Source organism: Protopterus annectens, chromosome 3.part1 (assembly GCF_019279795.1).
Source record: "Protopterus annectens isolate FY-2018-M chromosome 3.part1, PAN1.0, whole genome shotgun sequence".
Classification (NCBI taxonomy): Eukaryota; Metazoa; Chordata; order Ceratodontiformes; family Protopteridae; genus Protopterus; species Protopterus annectens.
The window spans coordinates 1,479,729,035-1,479,752,951 of record NC_056732.1 but is presented as its reverse complement, the minus strand read 5'-3'; the positions used below and the strand labels follow the sequence as shown (position 1 = coordinate 1,479,752,951).

Genomic DNA, 23,917 nt, shown 5'->3' with positions numbered 1-23,917 from the left:
GGGAATCCGGATGCTTCCACCTGCATAACCTCTTACTGGGTACATCATCAGTGGGGGCTTCTGGGGAGGTCTCGGAAGAACAGGGTTCACCCAATGGGGCATCCTGAGGCTCTGGGTTTCTACACTTTTGTGAGATCTGTGAAGCAGCGGCAGACACAGGCACTTTAGGTGAGGAGGTTAATGTTCCTGGTGATGTGGAGTCCCAAGGGGACAATTCTCTCCTCATAGCATCGAAAGCCCCCCAGCTCCAATGACAAGGAAACCCTGAATCTGAAGAGGCAGATGACTCCCTCCGCACTGAAGCGGTGAGATCAGAGCCAGAGGTAGGCTTCAAACTCATCCGAGCCGAAGTCCCGAGAAGCAAAGTCAGAACCGCAAAGTCAGTTCGACTACCTTCTCCGGACCCGACCAGTGAGTGTCTGCTCCTAGACTCTACGGTCGGCACCAAGGAAGTCTGAGTTGTTGAAACCAACAGGCCTGGAGCAGGTGTCGGTTCAGACGGTTCCACGATCATCAGCTCTGAATACTACAGCTCTGAAACCTTGAGTTGGGTCAGAAGAAGCAGGAAGTGGTTTGGATGATTCCAAAGCCCCGATGGTCGGCACAGACAAAAGTTTGGCCAGTGCTGGTATCTGCAGAAGCCTTTGCACCACATGATCCAACATCCATGTCCGAAAGCTTTGAGGACCGAGAAGGGGCCACAGATGACACCACTGACTAGAGAACAGGTGACTTGAGTGTAGGATACCGGCTCTAAAACTGGGGACGGACTCCTACCAACAACTGTCAGTTCGATACCAGTGGAGCCAAGTAGATGGTTCGTCTGTTAGTTTAAGAGTCGATGAACCTTTTTTCGGCTCCAACCCAGAAGTAGTTTTTGAAGCTTTAGACGTCTTGTCCTGGGTATCGTCTTTGTTCTGTGACTCCTGAAAGGAAGATTTTACTAGACCCCCTAGCAATCAACTAACTCTTCCTTTCATGCAACACTTTACTGGTAAAGGAATGACATAGTCCAGTCTTCTTACAGGTGAACCTCACCTAAACAATAAACACATTGAGTGTCCGTCAATTATGGACATCTGTTGTCCACACTTCGGACACTTCTTAAATCCGGACTTGACCTTGGCTCTAACAGGGCCTAAAGCTATAGCACACCCACACACACAAAGGAAGTTGTAATGCCTTCTAACTTAAACATGCAATAATTTTTTTAATGGACAACTCAGCCCTAAAATTTAAAACGACTAAAGGAAAAAAATCAGACTACGTCTAGACCTGTCAAGAAACACCACCAAGATAGATATATATATATATATATATATATATATATGTATATATACTCTGAAAAAAATGGGCTTTAACAGTATCTATAACTACAAGTAACACACAAAGATAAAGTTGGCTATGAAATATAGATATATATATATATATATATATATATATATATATATATATATATATAATGTGCAAACTACACTAATAGGGAGGGAGTTTCAGGCCTAATAAAAATGGCCACACACAGAAATTCTAAAGTAAAGGGAGTGCACAAGCACTGAGGATAATTCTCCTCAAGCTATCTCACTTAATCTAACATACTATTAGCGAAAATAAACTGAAAAAATGTAACAATTAGTAAATAAGAAGAAATATACTTACATTTCACTGGCCAGAAAACGATCTGTTGCAGCAGCAAACGAGATCCGAGGGAAACACCAGGCCAGGACATGGTAAGGAACCTTTTCTAAAGAGGCATCATCCTGTTTAACCAAGCTGGACTTGTATTTGTTGCTTATGTAAGATACAGACACCTCCACCTTTAGCCACTGACTGTGCTACTGCTGGCATAAATGTGTGGAAGGCACTGCAGCCTTGTACTGCTGGAGTACTTTCTGTGGCTTTGAACAAAGACTCAGTAACAGCACAGATGTCCACATTCACCACAGTTAGGCCAACTGTAGGGTGTGGGGTTTCTTATTTAGGCTCAGAGCATTGCTTAGAGATTTTTTTTTGCTATAACTTTGACATTGCCTAAAAAATGCTCTAAAGAGGTAAGTTTTAGCCAATACCTGAAAAGCCCAGGGAGGGGGGGGACAGCTGCAGAACATCCTTAGCAAAGCAACGTTGTCTCAGTCATGTTCTCCCATGCTGACAGATACAGGATCCCCCTGGAGTGACACCAGAAACCAAGCAAATTATTAAAATAATTTTCTGTTCATAGTGTGGTATCACCCTTGGTGAAGTTAGAATGCTGCTCAATGCAAGGCACAATACCTGTCTGTGACGTATATTGAGAGAGATCCATAATGTTTCTTCATACAGTCCAGTGCAGTCTGCCTCAGGTCACGGACATCCGTATGGACTATGACGATCATTCTTGAATGCATGCGTGAGATTGAGGATCCATGCTCCAGATAGGCAGCTAACCACTAATTTTTCTTTGTCCAGCCTGGTGAGAGGGGCATGTGTGTGTCGTACAACAAAATACCCTATGCTAAAAGTACTAGGTAAAGTGTTAGCTTGCCTTATAAGCTTTGTTCTTGGGGGATCATTGAATCTAGGTGTGTGTGTGTGGAATTAGGTTTTGCTCTAGATGTGTGCTTTAGTGATTGTTGAGGATTTGTGTAACCCTAGACAGCCTGAGGTGTCTGAGGTTTGGGAATGTTTCTTTTACATGCTTCAGCTAAGGTTTATGTGTGGGGTGAGCTGTATCTGTGAAGGATGGAGGGAGAGAGACACAGTGTGTGCTTGGGTTCCTGACAACCTTTTTTGTAAGAGAGATTATTGTCTCCAGAAAATTATGTATTTACATCTCTTGCATACTGTGTTAGTTTCTTTAAGGATTAAAAGGCTCCCTGAATACTTGAGAATTGCTACATTGTCTTGGGATGCTCATATCTACTAAACTGGTCACAAAAAAGGAAATTACATATCCATATTGTCAGAACCTGTAGTAGGATTGGGCTGTTATGATTTAGGAACTTGGATTTACAAGTGCCAGGAATGTATTTTGTCATTAATAATGCTCATTCATACTTGTAAGCCTAACAAAGAATATCTTACATATGCCTAAAACTTTATTTTTTTTTTTACTTTATAATAAATCCTACAATTAAACTCAAGTTCAAAATACATGAAGACATAAAACATGTGCAGTTCACTGCATAACTACACACATGAAATTCTTCTGCTGTATGAAATTTACATATTTTCATTACTTGTGCCAAGTTATAAGCTGCAAATATCACTCAAAGTGTAATATACAATAACTTTGCATACAGAAAACCATTTAGTTCCATAGCGGAGTATATCTGTGTGTGGGAGATAGGGATGGGCTATCATATTATGTCCAGTGTATAACACCCCTTAGAAAAATCTTATCCTGTACTGTACTCTGGAAAGTACAGTTGTGTAATTTACCTTAACACCAGATCTTTGAATTACTCATTACTGCAGAAACCTTTGGCTATATGGACTGCATCCTGCCTAAATAAAAAAGGCCAGCTTCACAAAACAAGAAGTTATGTACTCACCATAACGTTCGATGTATGTAGTCCATCTCGCCTCACATTCTTACCCATGGGTTCGGAGCCGAATATCGGCTCCAACTCGGCCAACTTTTCTAGCTCAAAGTCTTTCATTGGCTGGGATAAGCAGGTATCCCATGGTGCACTGCTCCATATCACCAGATCTAGTTTGCTGCGAAACTCATTTGTACCCCATACACACACCACATCCATGTAAAAGAATAAGCCAAGTAAGGGAACTCTGTAGATGAACAACCTAACCTCCAAATCCTCCAGGAAGGGGGAAGGTGGGAGGGTAAGAAAGAATCTCGCCTACATTCTTACCCATGGGACAGCGTCCCTAGCACCTACATCCTGGGCGGCTCATAGGAAAATACTCCTGAGAACTGTGGAGCCAAGCGACGACCTGCCCCTAGAAACCACGTCCAATTTGTAATGAGAAACAAATGTGTGAGGAGAAGCCCAAGTAGCTGCAGCACATATATCATCCATTGACAATCTGGCCTGATAGGCTGTAGATGTAGAAGCAGCCCGAGTAGAGTGAGCCTTTACCGGAAAAGGCAGATCTTTACCTCCTGCTTGGTAGACGAAAGAGATACAACTAGATATCCATCTAGATAAGGTGACCTTGGAGACTGGGGACCCCATTCTGTTTTCTGAAAAGGAAATAAAAAGTTGATCAGACTTCCGGATATCTTTTGTTCGGTGCAGATAGAAGCATAATTGTCTGTGTACATCCAACTGATGAAATCTAAATTCTGCCTTGTTTGAAAAGTGAGGAAAGAACACAGGCAACTCAATGGACTGATTAAGATTAGACATGGAAACCACTTTAGGAAGGAACAAAGGGTTCGGTCTAAGAGAGACCCTGTCCTTATGGAAGATTAAGTATGGAGGTTTGATGGAGAGGGCTTGAATTTCTGAAACTCACCTTGCTGAAGTGATCGCTGTTAAGAAGGCTGTTTTCCAGGTCAAGAATTTCAATTCGCAGGTAGCTGCAGGCTCGAAAGATGGCAAAGTAAGGGCTTGTAGAACAAAATTGAGATCCCAGGGCATGATTGGTTTGGAAACCGGGGGACGGAGCAGCAGACTACCCTTCAGGAAAGCCTTGCATAATTTGAGCCATGAGACTAGGCTCATTAGCGACATGAAAATTAGATATCGCTGCCAATTGAACTTTGATGGTAGCTGATGCAGAACCCTGATGGAAAAGCATAGACAAAAACTCGAAGACTGAAACGATTGGGGCCGTGTAAGGATCAATGCCTCGGGTATGTGCCCAGATAGAAAACATCTTCCATTTACTAGAATAAATCTTTCTAGTAGATGGTTTATGACAGGACGATAATATATGAACCACTTCTGGTGAGAAATTATGAAATCTAACTAACGATGGAAGTGGAGTAGCCAGGCTGTCAACCGGAGGGTCAATCAGGGAGGGGTGGAACTGTCCCGACATGTGTCAGTAAATCTGGTTGAGGGTCCAGAGTCCAAGGAGTGTCCACAATGTATTGCTGAAGAAAGGGGAACCAGACTTGGTGAGGCCAGTGTGGGGCAATCAGAATCATTCTGCTTCCCAAGGATTGCGCTTTCCGAATCACCTTTGACAGCAAGGGGAACGGAGGGAAAGCATAAAGCAGACCGGAGGGCCAATCATGAACCAGAGCGTCCCTGGGTGACTCCCCCTGTGGGGGGATCAGCGTGAAGTAGTTGCTGCATTTTGCATTGAGGGAGCTGGCAAAAAGGACGCAGCAAGGCTGACCCCATCTGCTGAAGATTCACTCTGCAACCAGGCGATTCAGGGACCACTCGTAAGGCATCAGAATAGCTCTGCTTAGCCTGTCCGCATTCACGTTGAACTTCCCCGGAATGTACATTGCCACCAGAAACCATTGGGAAGTTACTGCCCAATGCCACACTTGCATGGTCTCTCTGCACAGATGGTTCCCCTTGCTTGTTTAGATACCACACTACTGACATGTTGTCAGAGTGTATTGCAATCGTCCCTAGAGGTAAAACACTCTGAAGTGCCTACAACGCAAGTAGCACTGCTCTCATCCCTAAGACGTTTATACGCAGATGTATCTCGTGTTCTTTCCACGTGCCTTGGAATGCCCTGCCAAGATAATGCCCCCCCCCCATCTACGAGGCGGCCGTGGTCACCGTGGCAACCGGGATGGGTGGGACGAAGGGCCTTCTCCTGTCTAAATTGTTGGTGCAAAGCCACCAACCGAAGCCCTGCTTGCATCTGTCCATGAGCAAAATGGGGTGAGAAAGTGGAAATCTCTGGAGAGACCATTGAACAATGAGGAGCCATTGGAGAATTCTCATGTGCAATCTCGCTAGAGGGCCCAACATGATTGTTGCTGCCATGGTCCCTAGGAGCTGGAGAACCCATCTTGCCTTCGTTTTCCTCAGGGGCATCAGCATGTGTATCTGTTGTTGTAAGACTCTGATCCTCTCCTGCGGTAAAAATGCTCGCATTCGAACGGTGTCTAATTCTGCTCCTATAAAGGTGACACGCTGCGAGGGCAATAAAGTAGATTTTTCCCAATTTATTGTTATACCCAACTGGTGACAGAGTGATGGTAGCATCCCTGGTCTGAAGTAGTTGATGCCTGGTGGGGGTGGTAAGGAGCTAGTCGTCCAGATACGGAAACACTTGGAATCCCTAATGTCTCAAGTGAGCTGTCACCACCGCCATACACTTGGTGAACACCCTGGGGGCTGTGGTGAGACCAAAGGGCAGGGCTCGAAACTGGAAATGACTGGCTCCCAGCCGGAAGCGTAGGTGACTCCTGGATGCCCTGTCCATTTTCACATGGTAGTAAACATCCTTGAAGTCAATGGAGCACATCCATACCTCCTCCCTCAACAATGGGAGAATCGATTGTAGCGTGACTATATGGAACTTGGACTTCTGTACATAGTTGTTCAGTTGACTGATGTAATATGGGTCTCAGGTCCCCTGTTCTTTTCAGCACCAAAAAGAATCTTGAGTAAGTCCCTAATCCGATTTGGTCTCAGGGGACGCGCTGGATGGCCACTTTTTCTAGCAGCTTTGAGACCTCTGAGGCTGCTTGATCCCTTGGACTGGGTGGAACATCTAGGATTTTTCTGATTGAAGGAGGGTCTGATGTAAACGGAATGAGATAACCTCTGGAAATTATCCGTAATTCCCATCGGTCCTGGGTGATGCTTTCCCAGGCTTCCGGATATAACGAAATTCGACCCCCGACTGGCTCCGGATAAGCAGAGCCGGGCACTCTCAGGAACGAGAGTAGGGGGAGCCACGAAAAGAATCCCGGTCTCCCGAATTACGGGGGCCCCCTCTGCCTCTGGGGTGGCATCTCCCTATGTAACCTCCCCCTCCTCTGCCGGGGGATTCACCCTGTGCGGCAGGAAAAAACCTCTGTGATTTCTTGAACCACACCCCCCCCCCCCGCTGGGCCTTGGGATAAGGCCTAGAAGGGAGGGAAAAACGGACCCCTATGGCAGACAGGGTCTTTCCCTCTTGCTCGCACCTGGTGTGGGTGTCTTTCACTTTGGTCCCTAGCAAAGAAGAACCATCAAAGGGGGCGTCAGTGAAGGAAGGACTTGAAGGCCTCCGCAAAGTGACACAGGCGCAGCCAGGCTTGCCTTCTAAGGGCGACTCCTGAGCTTGCTGCCCTACTCGCTCTCTCGGCTGCATACAAAATGAGCCGCATGGATGAGTTGACAATGGAATTGAAGGTATAGACCTGGGTGTTAACCGTCTGAGCCACTGTCTCAGGAACGTTACCCGCAAGAGTATCTCCTAACTCCTTGAGGAGATCTCTCTGAAGCAGAGTGAAATGAGACAGGTAATTCAGCGACCATAAGGTAAAGGTTGCTGATGAAAGGGTACGCTTCCCATACCGGTCCATGGTCCTAGACTCCTTGTTAGGAGGATGGACGGATGAAGAAGACTCTGATACTTCCTTCTGAGTGGCTGCTGCCACCACGATGGCATCTACAGGGACTCCTTCAGACAGAAACTCTTTGCCCTGGGGGGCGGAAAGAAACTTGTTGGGACGCCTGGGCACAGGCTCCACAGAATCAGGGTTTTCCCACACTCGACATATCAGATCAAGGAACTCGTTGAAGGGTGGAGACACCCAGGAGGCGGAGGGCTGAGCACCAAAAGCCTTAAGGAATACGGACTCCTCCTCGGAAGGGGCTTTGGACGGCCAGTCACCTCTGTTTCAGAATCTCCAGGATGTCGGAGAAGGAAACATAATCAGAGGATGACTTGGGTGACCCCTCCGATTCCTCGAGGTCAGTATCAGAGGTGAGGGTCTCATCCTGGGAGTCTATGTGCTTCCTCTTGCACGTTTTCTTTCTAGGGGGCTCCTCAGGCACGAACTCTGAGTGCCCCTCAGAAATTTGGGGACCACTCGTGGGGGTATCCCTAGGCCCTGGTGCTCTGCTGTCCATGGATGGGTGGTGACCAGAGGCTCTCACTGTAGTAGTTAGGGGACAGAGTGACTGACCTGCCTGATGTAGCTGAGGATCTGGCCAGCGCGGTCTGCATAGTCTCGAAGGCAGGTCCCCCCAAATCCGAGGAGTGACCAGCCTCCGAGGCCATGACAGGGGTCGGAGTTCCCCGAGCAGAGGCACCGAGAGGGAGACTCAGGAACAAAATAGGCCCCGCGATGTCCCCCTCAAGCCCGACCGAAGAATCCTGAGTCCTGAACCCCGAGGACGGAGCCGATGGGGTCGGAGCCGATGCCAGTACCGATGGAGCCAAGAGGGCCATCGGAGCCGGCCTAGGAACATCTCACAGCATGGAACACTCCGGCTCCAAAGACAGAGATGCGCTCGGAGGAATGATCGAAGACGGGGTCGGGATGGGCTCCGGAGCCGAAAATAATTTTGCCAAAACCGGTGACTGGAAGAGCCTTTGAACCACCTTATCAACATCCACAACCGAAAGTGTCCTGGAGGATTTGGAAGACAGGGAGAGAGATCGAGATCTCCTCTCAGGAGAAACTGGTCTGAGACTGGGCGAATGGCTCCTAAGAGGTTCCAATAAAATTGGAGCCGACGCCGGTTCCATCAACACCGACACTTCGTGCGGCCCCGAGGACAGTGGAGCCGAGGAGGTCGATGCAGTTTTTGAGACTTTCTCTGGAGGCTCCGATGAAGCTGACGGAGATCTCTTTTTAGACTTGCCAGATTTCGATTTACCACTGGGAGACGAATCCATAGCCTCTTCAAAAGAGGGTTTCAAGAGTCAGTCCCTTTAAAATCAGCTTATTCTTTCACTCTTGGAGAACTCTAGGACTGAACGCATGACAAAAACTGCGGGATTCCTGCAGGTGAATGGCTCCCAGGCAACAGACACAAATGGAATGCCCATCGGTGATGGACATTTTGTACCCACATTTGGAGCACTTTTTGAAACCAGAAGGTTTGCGCTCCTTGGAATCTTTGGACATCTTTACTACACCAAAAACAAGTCTGAGAAGAACTCACAGGTGCTCACACCACAAAACGCGGGAATGAACACTAAACAGATACTACACTTGATCTTAGCCAAAAGGCTGAGAAGCGATGACCAAACATACACTAAAGAAACAAAACCAAACCTCTCACCAAAACGGTTGATGACCACAAGGAAAGGGAATACCCCAAACCTCTAACTTAAACGGTTTAGACAGTACTCACACAGAAGGCAATAAGAGAAGGACTAGGCCCTCTAACTGAAACGGGCCTAGCCCGAGGGAACAGTCAGTGGGATACCACACAAACAATCACGCTATCACAACCTCAACAACACTAGACAAATAGCTATGAAAATAGCTTTGATTATGAGCCAAAAACTTTTCTCCAAGACAAGAAAAAATGGTACTTAGCCACAGCCAAGCGAGACCACATCCGAGCTACACGAGCGGCAAATGATTTCTGGGGATATGGAGCAGTGCACCATGGGATACCTGCTTAGCCCAGCCAATGAAAGACTTCGAGCTAGAAAAGTCGGCAGAGTCGGAACCGATATTCGGCTCCGAACCCATAGGTAAGAATGTAGGCGAGATAGGACTACATAACATCTCTGGATCCCTTCAACATCTACACACTGTCGACTGGCCAGCCCCTTGAAGGGGCATCAGCATAGTGTAGACAATTTCAGTGTTTTCTTGTCCATGAAGAGAGAAAGAGCTTACTCATCCTAAAACTGTAAACAATATAAGCAGTAATAACTACATCCCAGCTATATATATATATATATATATATATAGGGGGACAGACGGTAGATGCATGTACTACAGTGAGGAATTCAAACACAACTGTACTATTTTCATCATTCTCACTGTTGTAGTAGTCTTTGGCTACATGTGTTGACTATTAAAGCCTATCTAACCTGGAAGAGAAAGGATAAGGATCCAGAAGTCCCTGCAGAATGGTACTAGCAAAGCCAGTCCTTGGCCTAGAAGAGGAATCCAGTTCGTAATGTTTTGTAAAAGTATGTAGACAGGACTATGTAGCTGCCTCTAGAAATGCTTTGAGTCTCCACCCCTTTCCAGTATGCCACTGTAGAAGCCTGGGCCATAGTAGAATGCGTCTTGATACTTCCCGGAATACACTTGCCATTGAGGGAAAAACAAAAAGCAACAGCTGTGAACAACCATCTTGAAAAAGCCTGTTTTGATATGGGTTGTCCTTTCTTTGTCCCATCATAAAAATTAAGTAGCTGATCTGCTTTTCTAAAGGACTTTATTCCGTCAAGCTAGTACCCATGCTGTCCATGCAGATTATGTAGAATCCTTTCTCCTTGGTTCTGGGGATCTGGACTAGAACACTTGGGAGATTGGTGGTTTGATTCAAGGTAAACTAAGAAAAAGCTCTGGGCATAACTGGGGGATTTGTTCTTAATATGACCTTCTCTGGAAAACTAGACAGGGTTTGTCCACCATGAGAGCTTGTAACTCAGATACTCATCTTGCAGATGTCAGAATAATTAGTATGGTCTTCCACTGATGAATCTTAAAACAGCCTGATGAGCTGGTTCAAAGGGAGATGTGGCTAACCTTTCCAGCACAAAGTTAAGATTCCAAGAATGGGCCACATGTTTTTCTAGGTGGCCCAAGACACAAAATTCCCTTCAGTAATTGTTTTATTAAAAGCAGAGATGAAAGCTGGTACTGGTGGGGATCCATGAGTAAACAAGTTGAAATGGCCGCAAGATGAACCTTGATACAGGAATAAGAAAAGCAACAATATTTAAGAACCAGTAGTACATGATCATAGATAGGGTCTTGGCTACTGGCAAAGTACCAACTAGAAAATCTTTTCCACTTGCCAATATTATTTCATTTAGTGGCAGGTTTTCCTGCCTCCTACAGTACCTGCTGCCCATCTTCATGAAAGAAGTGCCTTAAAGGTATCAAAACTGAATTATCCAGGCAATTTTTGCATCTGAAACTCCCTATCCCATGATGCATTTGGCGTTTCCCTCGCATCTTGTTTGCTGCCAAAAGGCTACATACCACTACTAATACGCTACCATAGAAACTGGATGAGAGACAATAAATCATGACAAAGATGAAATCTCGGTCATCAAGAAGTCTGGATGGGGGTTGGAGGGTGGGACATAAGAATGAAGGCGAGATGAACAACTCACATGGAACTTTATGGTGAGTACATAACTTTTTTATGTGAAGTTGTTCCATCTCGCCATTCATTCTTACTGATAGGTAGCATCCCAAGCACCATCTTTCTCAGGTGGCTCACAGAAGAATGTTTTTCATGACAGTGGAACCAAAGGAAGCCCCGTCCCTGGAGGCCTTGTCTACTTTGTAATGAGTGAAGAAGTTATGAGGCCATGACCAAGCAGCTGCTGCACAAATAGTGTCTAATGGCAATTTAGCCGTAAAGGCTAATGAAGAAGATACAGCTCTTGTAGAGTGGGCCTTCATCTTCTGTTGTAGAGGAGTATTCACTGAACTGTAAGTGAAGGATAACAAAAATCTGATAACCATTTTGATCAAGTGGTTTTGGCCACTGGAGTGCCTTTTTGACTCTGAAAAGGAGACAAAGCTGATCTGTTTTCCTGAAATGTTTGGCCCTGTCTAAGTAGAATTGAGGTGTCTGTGAACATCAAGGTTTTGCAGCATATGTTCCATCTTTTTGGTGTATTTAAGGAAAAAGACAGGCAATTCAATAGACTGGCTGAGATTTGTGTCTGTGCAAACTTTATGTAAGAATTAAGGATTTGTTCTGAGTGAAAGACTGTCATTATGGAAAATCAAATAATGGGAGTTTAATGGACACGGTCTGTAACTCTGAAACCTTCCGAGCAGAATAGTATTAAAAATATGGTTTTCCCTGATAGATATTTCAAGTCACAAGATGAGGCTGGTTCGAAGGGGGGGGGGGGGTAGGATTATTCGGGAAAGAACAAAATTTAGGTTCCATGGCATAGCTGGAGCTTTGATGGGTGGTCTCAAATGAACAGTACCCTTGAGAAAAGCTTTGGAGAGTCTATGTGACATAATATCAGACCCCTGGTCACCTAGATGAAAGTTAGCAATTGCTGCCAATTGAACTCTAATGATTGCTGCCGCTGCCCCTTCATTGAAAAGTTTAGTTAAAAACTCCAGAATGGATGAAATTGAAGCCAGGTAACAAATCAATATTGTTCTGAAATGCCCATACAGAAAATCTTTTCCATTTACATAGATACAACTTCCTGGTAGATTTATGAGAGGATGTTAAAATATGCTGAGCTGTAGCTGAGAGGATGTGAATCCTGGCTATGTTTGGAATTGGAGCAGCCAAGCTGTCAGTTTGAGGGACTGAAGAGAAGGATGGAGAGCCCCTGATGAATGAGTCAGGAGATCTGGCACTGGGTCCAGAATCCAAGGTTCTTCCAATAGATGAGGCTGGAGGAAGGGGAACCAAATTTGACAAGGCCAGTAAGGGGCTATTAGAATGATGGCCTTTGCCATAGCCTTGGCTTTCTGTAAAACGTTTGGTATCAGAGGGAAGGCATAAAGGAGACCCAGGGGCCAATTGTGTACAAGTGCATCCCTTGGGGCATCCCCGGAGGGGGAATTAGGGTAAAGTAGCTGCTGCATTTAGTGTTTGTTGGAGTTGCAGAGAGATCGCAGCAAGGCTGGCCCCATCTGCGGAATAACCTTTCCACTACTACTTTTAGGGACCACTCGTGAGGCAATAGAATCGTCCTGCTCAGTTTGTCTGCTATCACATTGGATCTCCCTGGGATGTGCGTTGCTATCAGAAAGCGCTGGGTGGAAGTTGCCCATTAACATGCTCTCAGGGCCTCTCGACACAGGGGATAAAATCTGGTTTCTCCTTGTTTATGAACCAGACCACTGACATACTGTATATGTCTGAACTGCAATAGTTCCTAGAGGGAGAAAGTCTTGAAAGGACTCCAACACTAGAAGTATCGCTCTCATCTCCAGAACACTGGTACGCAGGTGAGCCTTGTGTCTGTTCCACGTACCTTGGGCTGTTCTTCCCTGATAATGCCCCCACTCTATCAGGGAGGCATCCGTGGTCACTGTGGCTATGGAAATGGGTAGAACAAAGAGGTAACCTAGAGTTACTTGGTGAGATGTCAGCCGCCACAGAAGGTCCTTCTTGCAGGAATTCTGCATCAGGATTTTGTGTGACATTGGGAGTTCTTGAAAAGACCACTGCGTGAACAGGAGCCACTGCAGTACTCACATATGCATCCAACCCAAAGGAATCTCAATAATCGCTGCCACCATTGTTCCTAACAATTTGAGTACCACTGAAACCAGGGCTTTTTCTCTCGAGAGCAGGTCTAGGACCTGATTTCGTAGGACACAAACTAGTTCTGGTGGAAGGTTTAAGGTCATGGCAATGGTATTTAGCTCTGCTCCTATTAAAACGGTATGTTGCGATGGCGACAAGGCAGATTTTTCTGAATTTATAGTAATCTCCAACTGACTGCAGAGGGTCAAAGTTGTGTCCCTTGCTTGCAAGAGTTGATGCCTGGTGGTGGCAGTGAGGAGCCAGTCTAGGTATGGAAACACCTGGAATCCCAAACAACTCAGATGAGCCGTGACTACTGCCATGCATTTGGTGAACACTTTGGAGACTGTAGTGAGACCAAAGGACAGAGCGTGAAATTGATAATGGCTGGCTCCAGCTGGAAGCACAGATGATCTCTGGATGGCCTGTCCATTTTTAAGTGGTAGTACGCATCCTGGAGATTTATCAAGCACATCCAACTGCCTTTATCTAAAAAGGGGAGCATTGACTGTAGCATGGCCATCTGGAATACTGTCTTTCTTACTGACTTGTTTAGTATGCTGAGATCCAAAATGGGCCTCCAGTCCCTTTTTTCCTTTGTAACTAAAAAGAACCTTGAGTAAGTTCCGGATTCTCTCTGGTCTGAATTTTTTGAATGACTCTTCTCCAGCAACCTTTGTATCTCTGAGGCTTCTTGTTCACTGCGACTAGGTGGAACGTCTGTGATATTTCTTATAAAACAGAGGGTGGTGGCAAAGGGATTTAAGTATCCTCTGGATATGATGCTTTGTACCCAGATGTCTTATTTTTAGTCAGGCGTCTAGGTACACAGAGAAGCTTAGAAGAGATTAGCTCAAATCAACTCATCAAAGGGTGGAGACACCCAAGAGGTGGAGGGCCGAGACCCAAAATCCTTCAGGAGGACTGACTCATCATCAGTAAGGTTAATGGACTTCTAGCCATCCCTCTGTTTAAGAATTTCCAGGATATCTGCGAAGGAGTTACCCTCCGAGGGGGACCGTGAGGACCCTTCTGACTAAGTTAGTGTCCGAAGTGACAGATACCTGTGGGGAGTCCAGATGCTTCCTCTTACAAAGTCTCTTCCTGGGAACCTCTTCATTGGGAGCTTCTGGAGAGGTCTTGGAAGAGCAGGGCTTGCCCAATGGGGCTTCCTAAGGCTCAGGGTCTCTATGCTTTATAGGGATGTGCGATGAAGAGGTAGACACCGGTGTTTGGGGGAAGGAGCTGCTGGTTCTGATGGTGTGGTTGTCGGCGTGGAGAACACACTCCTCATAGCATCAAAGGCACCTTGGTCCCAACATGAAGAAACCCCCAGATCCAAAGATATGGAAGATTCCCTATGCTACAGAACAGAGGGCTCAGAAACAGAGGTTGGAGCAGAGCTCACCTAAGCCGAGGCCCCAAGAGGTAAAGTCGGAACCGAAACATCTGTCCGACTATCCTCCCCGGATCCGACGGGCGAGTGTCTGCTCCAAGACCCTTTGGTCGGCACTGAAGATGTCATGGTAGTTGGGACAGACAAGCCTGAAGTAGGCGTCGGACCCAAAGGCTCCACATGCATCAGCTCCGACCACTCTGGCTCCAAAACTTCGAGATGGATCTAAGAAGGAACAGAAGATGATGGGGGGAGTTTTTAGGTTCCAAAGTCCCAGGGGTCGGCCCTGATAAAAGTTTGGCAAGCGCCAGTGTCTGCAGAAGCCTCTCCACCACATGATCCATTTGTCCATATCTGAAAGCCTGTTTGAGGACAGAGAAGAATGAACGGACGAAGTCGCCGACTGTAATATTGGGGACTTCAAGGTAGGAGACACCAGCTCCAATACCGGGGGACTGGCTCCTAACTGTAGCAACAGTCGGCTCCGATGACAGTGGAGCCGATGTTAAAAGACTTTTCTGGCCTTGATTTACTGGTCGACGGGCTTTTCCTCAGTTCCAAGGAACTTGAAGAAGTTTTAGAATGTCTGTCAGGGTTGTCCTTACTCAGTGACTCCTGAAAAGAGGATTTCAATAGACCTCAATCCATTAGTTTTCTCCTATGTTTCTGTAACACCCTGGAACTAAAAGAGTGGCATATAGAACAGTCTTCCTGTAGGTGTACCTCACCTAGACAGTATATGTAATCAGTATGTCCCATCAATGATGGACATTTTTTGTCTACATCTGGGGCATTTTTTAAAATCGAGACTTGGATTTTTCCTTCTCCTGCTTAGACATACTGGGCAACTAACAATAGCTATGACAAAAAAGGAAGCCTATAGAAAATATTCAGTCATGTCAAACAACAGCAACTTTTACTAGTCCTCTAATATAACAGGACTGTTATATACATACAAACAGTAAACTAACGTCTATTCAGATTAACAAGACTAAATCTAACACTAGCAATCAACTACTTATCAAAAGGGTAATCTAACACGTCCTGAACAAAAACAGCCACAATATTGTTAAAGCACAAAGTACTAGCCCTCCAAGTTAAATGGGCTCTAAAATCACACACACACCTAAGCTTTATATCAACTAATACTACCTTACAAGAAAAAACTAGTCTATGGGTTAGGGAGATAAGGCCTAAAAATACAGCCACAATGATAAACTATGAGAGTGAGTCAACAGTACACTAAGAAAATGCCTAAACTACTGTAAAAATAAAAGTTATAAAATACACTTATCTACTGAAGAAACTTTCCAACAAACAAATAAGAATTATCATTTTTCACTGGCCAGAGCTGGTGAACATCCAATCTAGTTGCAGCGACAAACGAGATCTGAGGGAAGCACATGGTGCATCATGGGATAGGGAGTTGGCCTCGAGCTGGTTTAAGACTTTGAGCATTTGCAGGTGGCCGATTTGGAGTAGAGGAGCGGCTTCAAACCCATCAGTACGAATGAACGGCGAGATAGAACAAATTCACATTAGCGGTTACAGTGATGACAACTTCAGGACTTTCTTGCCAACACAGAGTGAGGTTACTCATCCTGGACCAAATAACTTTATATCCCAACAAAGTACAGTTGTGTACCTACCATAAATGTAGATGTTAGTGTTTTCACTGTTGCAGTCATTACTCTTGGGTTATCCTGCTGGCAGGCTACCCTCAGTCGGCCAGAATTCCAAAGTCTAGGTCCGGCGTTGGTTGCTGTCGCCTCTTCCCTGACGTCAGTGCACCAGGGGTATAAAATATGCAGCCGATGCCATTTTCTTCAGTTTTTCTTGCCCCAGATGTCAGGTGCCCCCAAATTGGTAGGCTGAAATATTTGCCAATAAAAATGCATGCACAAAAAATAACATTTCCTTTATCTACAAGCAAATACACCAAATAGGTTGTATAGGATAGAGAAGTGCAGATAAGTCGCAGCAAAGAGAAGGGGGGTGGTGGGTGGGTAACCTGGACTGCAACAGTGAATACACTCGAACATCTACATTTATGGTAGGTACACAACTGTACTATGTTCATCGTGTTTCACTGTTGCAGTCATTACTCTTGGGTTGAATCCCAAAGCTGAGGATGGGTGGCTGGACTAAATAGGATTAGGAGATGCTATGAGGCCCTGCAGAACTGCAGTGGCAAAGCCTGCTCTGGACTTAGAGTAAAGAGGTAAGTGGTAATGCTTTGTGAAAGTGTGCACTGAACTCCAAGTTGCAGCCTCTAAGATATCTTTGGTTGGTACTCCTCTGAGGAAGGCTGCTGAAGTGGCTGTTGCTCTGGTGGAATGAGGCCTAATGCCCTTAGGTACTGATTTGTCATGTTTAAAATAGCAGAAACGGATGCAATGGCCTATCCATTTAGAAACAGTCTGTTTTGAGACAGCCTTTCCTTGTGATCCTGCAGCATATGACACTAAAAGTTGCTCAGTCCTTCTGAAAGGTTTAGTTCTGTCCAAGTAGAAGCGTAACTGCCTGTGCACGTCCAAATAATGCAGAATTTTCTCACCCTTGTTCTGTGGATTTGGATAAAAGGTAGGCAAGTGAATGGTTTGGTTGAGAGCCACACTGGACACCACCTTAGGCATAAATGTAGGGTTTGTCCTCAAAGAAACCCTGTCTGGATGAAAAATGATAAAGGTTTCAACAGCCATGAGTGCTTGTAACTCAGAGACTCATCTTGCAGAGGTTATTGCTAGGAGCAGAGCTGTTTTCCAGGATAAGAATTTTATATCTGCTGTTGATGCTGGCTCGAAAGGAGGCAGTGTGAGTTTTTCCAAAACATAATTGAGGTCCCAGGCCGGAATTGGTGCTCTCCTTGGAGGCCTAATGTTTTTGGCCCCTCTGAGGTACTGCCTTATTAAAGGATGAGAAAAGATAGGTGGGTTCCGTATTGTAATGGGCTGAAATGGCAGAGGCATGAATCTTAATTGATGAGAAAGAAAGGCCTTTGTTCAGCATCTCAGTTAGGTATTGTAAAATCTGAGGGATATTTGGTACACACGTGTCAATGCCTTGTTCCTGGTTCCAAGCACAGAATCTCTTCCATTTTTCTGCATAAGATTTTCTGGTACTGGGCCTCCTGGCCTCCAAGATAACATCCATAACAGCTTTTGAAAGAGGAGTGTTCTGAATGGCTACATTATCCGCCATGCTGCCAGATTTAAGGTCCTGAGTTGGCTGTGCAGGATCGGATTGTTTTGTTGGGTCAGCAAGTGAGAAGTTTGAGGCAATATCCATGCTGGATCTTGAGACAAGCTCTTTAGGACTGGGTACTAGTGTTGGCTGGTGCAATCAGTATCATTTTTGGCTTCTCTTGTCTGACCTTTAGGAGTACCCTGGGAAGGAGAGGCAGTGGAGGAAAGGCATATACTGTTAGATTTTTCCAGCTGAAGGATAGGGCGTCCACTTTCCATGCTTGCTTGTGATAAATCCTTGTACAAAATTCTCTGCAATTGGCAGTTGTGAGAGGAGGCAAAAAGATCTATGTCTGGGCATCCCCATTTCCTTATTATCATGCTGAAAACTTGTGGATCCAGTTTCCATTGTGGGGATCCATGAGGTTTCTGCTTAGTTCGTCTGCCAGAGTATTTGTTTTACCTGGCAGGAATTGTGCTTGCAGGTGAACTTGAAAAGCCAATGCTGTGTCCCATAAGGTCATTGCTTGTCTGCAGAGGGGGTAGGAATGTGTACCTCCTTGCTTGTTTATGTACCACATGACCGTAGTATTGTCTGTCTTTATCAGTAGCTGTCCTGGATGAAGTAGGTCCTTGAAAGCTGTCAGGGCATTTTGAACAGCTAGCATCTCTTTTTGATTGATGTGAAGATGCATCTGGTTTGCAGGCCATGTGCCCTGAATACATTTTCCTGCCATATGGGCCCCTCAGGCATAATCTGATGCATCCGTTGTCAGTGTCTGTCTGGCTGTGGGTAAACTGAATGGCAGACCCTTGTTGTGGTGACAGGCTTCTGCCCACCATCGAAACTCCTGTTGTAGGCAGGGAATGAGTGCAATTACTGTCTCCAGGCTGTGGCAATGCTGAGTCCAAACACTTTTTAGATATCATTGTAGTTTCCTCATATGCAGTCTGGCATATGGAATTAGTAGAATGCAGGATGCCATGAAACCCAGGGCCTGCAGAATTTTCCTTGCAGATAAGTGGGTTTTTGTTGCCAATTTCTTGAAGAAGTCAGTTGTTTTTGTTTGTCTGATGTGAGATAAGCCATCTGGGCAGTTGTATTTAAGCTTGCACCCAGGAATATTATCTCCTGAGAGGGCACTAGTTTTGATTTATTTTCGTTTACTGTGTACCCTAGGCAAATTAGTAATCTTTTTACAAACGCCAGATGCTTTAGAAGAATGTCTTTGTTCTCTGCTTGAATTAGGCAGTCATCCAAATAAGGATATATTTGAATTCCTCTTTGTCTGCAAAACGCAATTACTGGTGCCAGGCATTTTGTGAAGACCCTGGGCGCAGTAGATAAGCCAAAGGGCAGTGCAGAGAATTGGTAATGCATTGAGCTAGCTATAAATCTGAGGTATCTTCTGCAAGATTGTCTGATTGGGACATGCAGGTGTGCCTCTTTTAGGTCCAAAGTTACGAGCCAGGCCTTCTTGCCCAGCATGGGCAGTAGTTGCTGTAGAGGCAACATCTTGAATTTTGGAACTTCCAGAAACGTATTTAGTATAGACAGGTCCACTATTGGTCTCCAGGTTTTGTCCTTTCTGGGTACTAGGAAAAGTCTGGAGTAAAATCCTTGCCCCTGCTCTTGTTGTGGAACTTGCTGAATGGCCCTCATGTCCATGAGGGCTGTAATTTGTTTTTGTGCCTCTGCCCATTGATTGTGTGGCAGGTATGGCATACCTTTTGACCTTGGTAGAGTGTGAAAATGGAACCTGCAGCCTTGGGACACTATGTTCAAGACCCATTTGTCTTGGGTAACCATTTGCCAATTTGATGAAAAAAGTGCTAGTTTTCCCCCTAAGGGGGCTGCCAAGAGAAAAGTGCTTGGATCTGGCAGAAGAAAGTCATTGAGACCGTTTCCTGTAAGGTTGTGATTTGTCTTCTCCGCTTTTGGAGGTAGGAGCACCCCATTGTTCAGGCCTGTATGAGCCTTGGGGCTGAGATCTGCCTCTGGGACACCTGTATCTGCCTCTTTGTGGTCTGTCTGACACTGGAAAGGACCAATTTTTAGAAGGCCAGTTCCTGCTAAACCTGGGTGGCTGTACCTGTAAGAAATCCTTGACTGTCTGCATGGATTTTGCTTTATCCTCCATTTTTTTCAACACCTCTTCTGCTTTAGTACCAAACAAAATATCATGCTACAATGGTGCATCTAATAATTTTGCTTTAACATAAGGCAGATTCTGTTCCTTTAACCAAGCACGCCTTCTAATAACAGAACCTGTAACAGCATCCCTGCAAGAGGCCTCCAGTGAATCATAACTACATTGCAAAGTATGCTTTCCCACTTGTTCAGCTGCATGCAATAAATCCTGCAATTCCTTGTTCTCTGAACATTCAGTATTTGTCAACAATTTCTGTTTAAAAGCAGTGACATTAAATATTTCTGATATTTAAGCATATGAAAGTGACAATTTAAAGCCCTTACAGCCAAGGTAGCAGAAGTGTAGACTTTTTCCCCCCATCTGTCTAGAGCCCTAGAATCCCTATCAGAGGGAACAGGTTTTTTTGCAGTGGAAGCTTTAACCCCTTTGGGACCCTGAGATACAGTTTCTGGGTCAGCAGCGGGGTTTTTATATAGGAATTTATGAGAATCCGGAACCCTGTAGTATCTGTCTGGCTTAGCAGGTGCAAGGGGTAAAGAGCCAGGGGACAGGCCGGACTCTGAAAATACATCTACAATGTCTAGAACAGGTGGAATAGCAAGAGGTCTGTGCTGAGGAAGTAGCAGAAAGTCTGAGCCTTTTCTTATATTCAGAATAATCTTGGCTCTCCCAGTGGAAATGCTCCCTCATGGCATGCAGGGTTTCCCCAAAAGAATAATCCTCAGGAGGAGAGGCTGAAGGAATAGATTCTTCAGCATCAGAATCCTCATAGGGAAGCATGGAATAATCCTGTTCAGAAGAGGAATCAGAAAAAATAGAAACCTGATCAGAAGAATCACACTCTGTCTCTTGCCTAGGCCTCTTATCAGGAGCGGGATGGGAGCCCCTGATCAAAGTAATAAGGTCTTCGGCCATTTTGAGCATCTGTTTTTTAGGCATGGAAGTCTGAGTAGGAGAATGCTGTACTTGTTTCTTTGTCTTTAGAGCTGCTTTAGTCTTTGAAGCTGAAGATGGCTTAATATATAGTTGTGTAGGTCTGAAGACACCCTCAGAAGCAGATGCATGTTCAGCGGCTCCGGACTCATCTGAGGGAATGATTTCACAGTGTCCAATACCTTGAGTATCCAGAGGCCTAGTCGGCTCCACTTGGGAGTCGGAAGTGGCCTGTGGCTCTGAGGTAGCAAGTGCCCGGGGCTGCGAAAGCACCTCACCGAGAACCGGCGACTGGCCTAGCAGAGGCCTCGTCGTCGGTTTTGGACCTCTGATGTCTATCCTTTTCCTTGTCCTTGCGTTTTTTGTAAACTCCGGTTGTCGGCTGTTCCGACGGCAGTATATAATTAAATCTTCGGCCAAAGTAATGAAATGCAAAGTCGATCCAACGCTTAATAGTGTGTTGGTTAAATTTAGCACAAAACCGACAGCTAGCAATGTTGTGATCAGGGCCTAGGCAAGGAATACAGTAAGAGTGAAAATCCTTATGAGGTATTTGCTTCCCACAAGAAATACAATTGTTAACTTTTTCTGACATCGGTCTGGAGCAAGAAAAAAGTTTCCCCAACGGGGTACTTAGCTTTAATGAAGACTTTGGTTCTGAAATTCGGATTTGAAAATCTCAGGAGTCGGCCGACTGGCACTTGCGAACTGCTTTTGCTTTGGGCACCGTGCGGCAAGAAAGACTGAAGAAAATGACGTCGGCTGCATATTTTATACCCCTGGCGCACTGATGTCAGGGAAGAGGTGACAGCAGCCGACGCCGGACCTAGACTTTGGAATTCTGGCCGACTGAGGGTAGTCTGCCAGCAGGATAACCCAAGAGTAATGACTGCAAGAGTGAAACACGATGAACATCTAACTACATACAGAAATAGGGGAGTAGAGGATGGGTGTGGCTACTGGATGGCACAGTGGTGCACCGGTTTGCGTAGTCACCCCACAGTAAGAGGTTCTCCAGTTCAATACTCGGCAGAGGTGCCTTCTGTGTGAAGTCTGCATGTCCTCCCTGGGTTTGTGTAGGTTTCCTCCCATGTTACAAAGACATGCATAAGGAGTGTTCTTCCCTGGACCTCTGCTGAAAACTGGCTCATCCCAAGTCAGACTTTCCCAGAAAACAAATGTTAAATAATGCGTACATTTTCATACTGAGCTAATCGAAGGAAGGACACTGAGCAAACTCAGATCTGTAATATATAACATTAAGTATCCTGTTTTTTTGCTTATTTTTTCGAGTTATTTATAGCACTTTGTCTACTGTATATTTTTCTAGCTAGTTTCACTGTGTGTGAGGTATTAACTGGAAATTGTCCATTTTTATTAAGCATCTGTTGAGTTGTTTGATTCTGATAACTTGTTTGCAGTTAAAAGCTTTCTCTAAAGGCTCCTTTAGCTGTTTAAAACTTTCATTTAAAGGCTCACTGCTGCTTTTCTGATGTGAGAAACATTTCTGCAGTTTGTTTCTAAGTAGTGTGGATATTTGTAGCATTGTCCATATTCAGGCTTGTGTTTGGACCTAGTGTTTGTGGAGGCTGTGTGTCTGAGCACATGCTCACGGACATCTTGATTTAGTAGTCAAAGCCATCAGGCATTTCAGTGAGACAGAATTGTTTAAGGTTAATGACTGACTGATGTTACCTGGACTACAGCTTAGACTAAGCACCTCATTGGTTCTTTTGAGCTTTTTTTTTTTTAAAGTTGTCTCAGGTTTCAACTTTCTGTTACCTAAGAAGTTAGGTTTGTGAGTGTTTCTGCCATTTCACACTGAGCTAATCAGAGGATGGACACCATGCAAACTCAGATCTATAATATATAACATTAAGTATCCTGTTTTTTTGCTTGTTTTTTCAAGTTATTTATAGCACTTTGTCTACTGTATATTTTTCTAGCTAGTTTCACTGTGTGAGATAATAATTTGAAATTGTCAACTTTTATTAAGCATCTATTGGGTTGTTTGATTCTGATAACTTATTTGCAGTTAAAAGCTTTCTCTAGAGGCTCCTTTAGCGGTTTAAAACTTTCATTTAAAGGCTCACTGCTGCTGCTCTGCTCTGAGAAACATTTCTGCAGTTCGTTTCCCACTCTCCCTCCCTATTTGTATGCTATTCTTATAGTTGGTGGCTTTGCAGTTGCCTGCTCCTACTGTAAATTTGATCTGGAACCCTCCCTCCCAGTCTAGTGTCATTACCTCATTCTACCAAATACAGGGAGAACATTTGAGAAGGCCAATCAGCTTAGTTTCTGCTCCTCCTTTCTCTCTTTCCACTTAGAATTTTTTTTTTTTTTTTTTTTTTTTTTTTTTTTTAAGCTTGTTTCCTGCCTTTCCTGTGGGTAGTCTAGTCTGGATACAGATTTGCTGTGTCCAGGACTATTTGTGGGCTTCTAAGCTCCCAATACTTTCTGTGTTGGAGGGAAGCCTTCTATCTTAATTTTGTTTCTTAGAACTAGCCAGTTTTTTTAGTTTCAGCACTCGTCTGTTTCTTTGAGCTCAGCACTTGTTCAGAACTTATTGTAAGCACTAAATAAACTACAAATTACTACAACACTCAACTTTCCTCACTGTCTAGAGGAAAACAGTTTTTAGTACTTAACAAATAAGCACCTATCCAGGCATGTCTAAGAGTCAGCTGACGAATCTGGGCATCTTAGGGGCAATGCAGCGATTGCCTCATTTACACAGACAACCCTCTCCTCCTATCACCCAACACTACAACCTGTGAGAGATGCACTTATAAAGCCAAACTGGAACCAAAGCTCTCTTCACCCAAGACTGGACTAGACAGTCAAGAAGAGAAGATAAACACTTGCACCACACCACACACAGCACATACTCCCTCAAAACCTACACCACCGAAACACACACATTGAAACACAAAACACACACCTACATTCGCGGAGGCTCTC

General features: G+C 44.9%; 1 protein-coding gene and 1 pseudogene across 3 annotated transcripts in view; both read right to left on the bottom strand.

Annotated features, from left to right (window-relative positions):
- Positions 1-23,917, bottom strand: part of STK31 (serine/threonine kinase 31) — a 5,081,810-nt gene that overhangs the window by 3,415,674 nt on the left and 1,642,219 nt on the right. The gene's annotated exons all lie outside the window — the stretch shown is intronic.
- Positions 8,951-9,100, bottom strand: LOC122798982 (annotated as a pseudogene).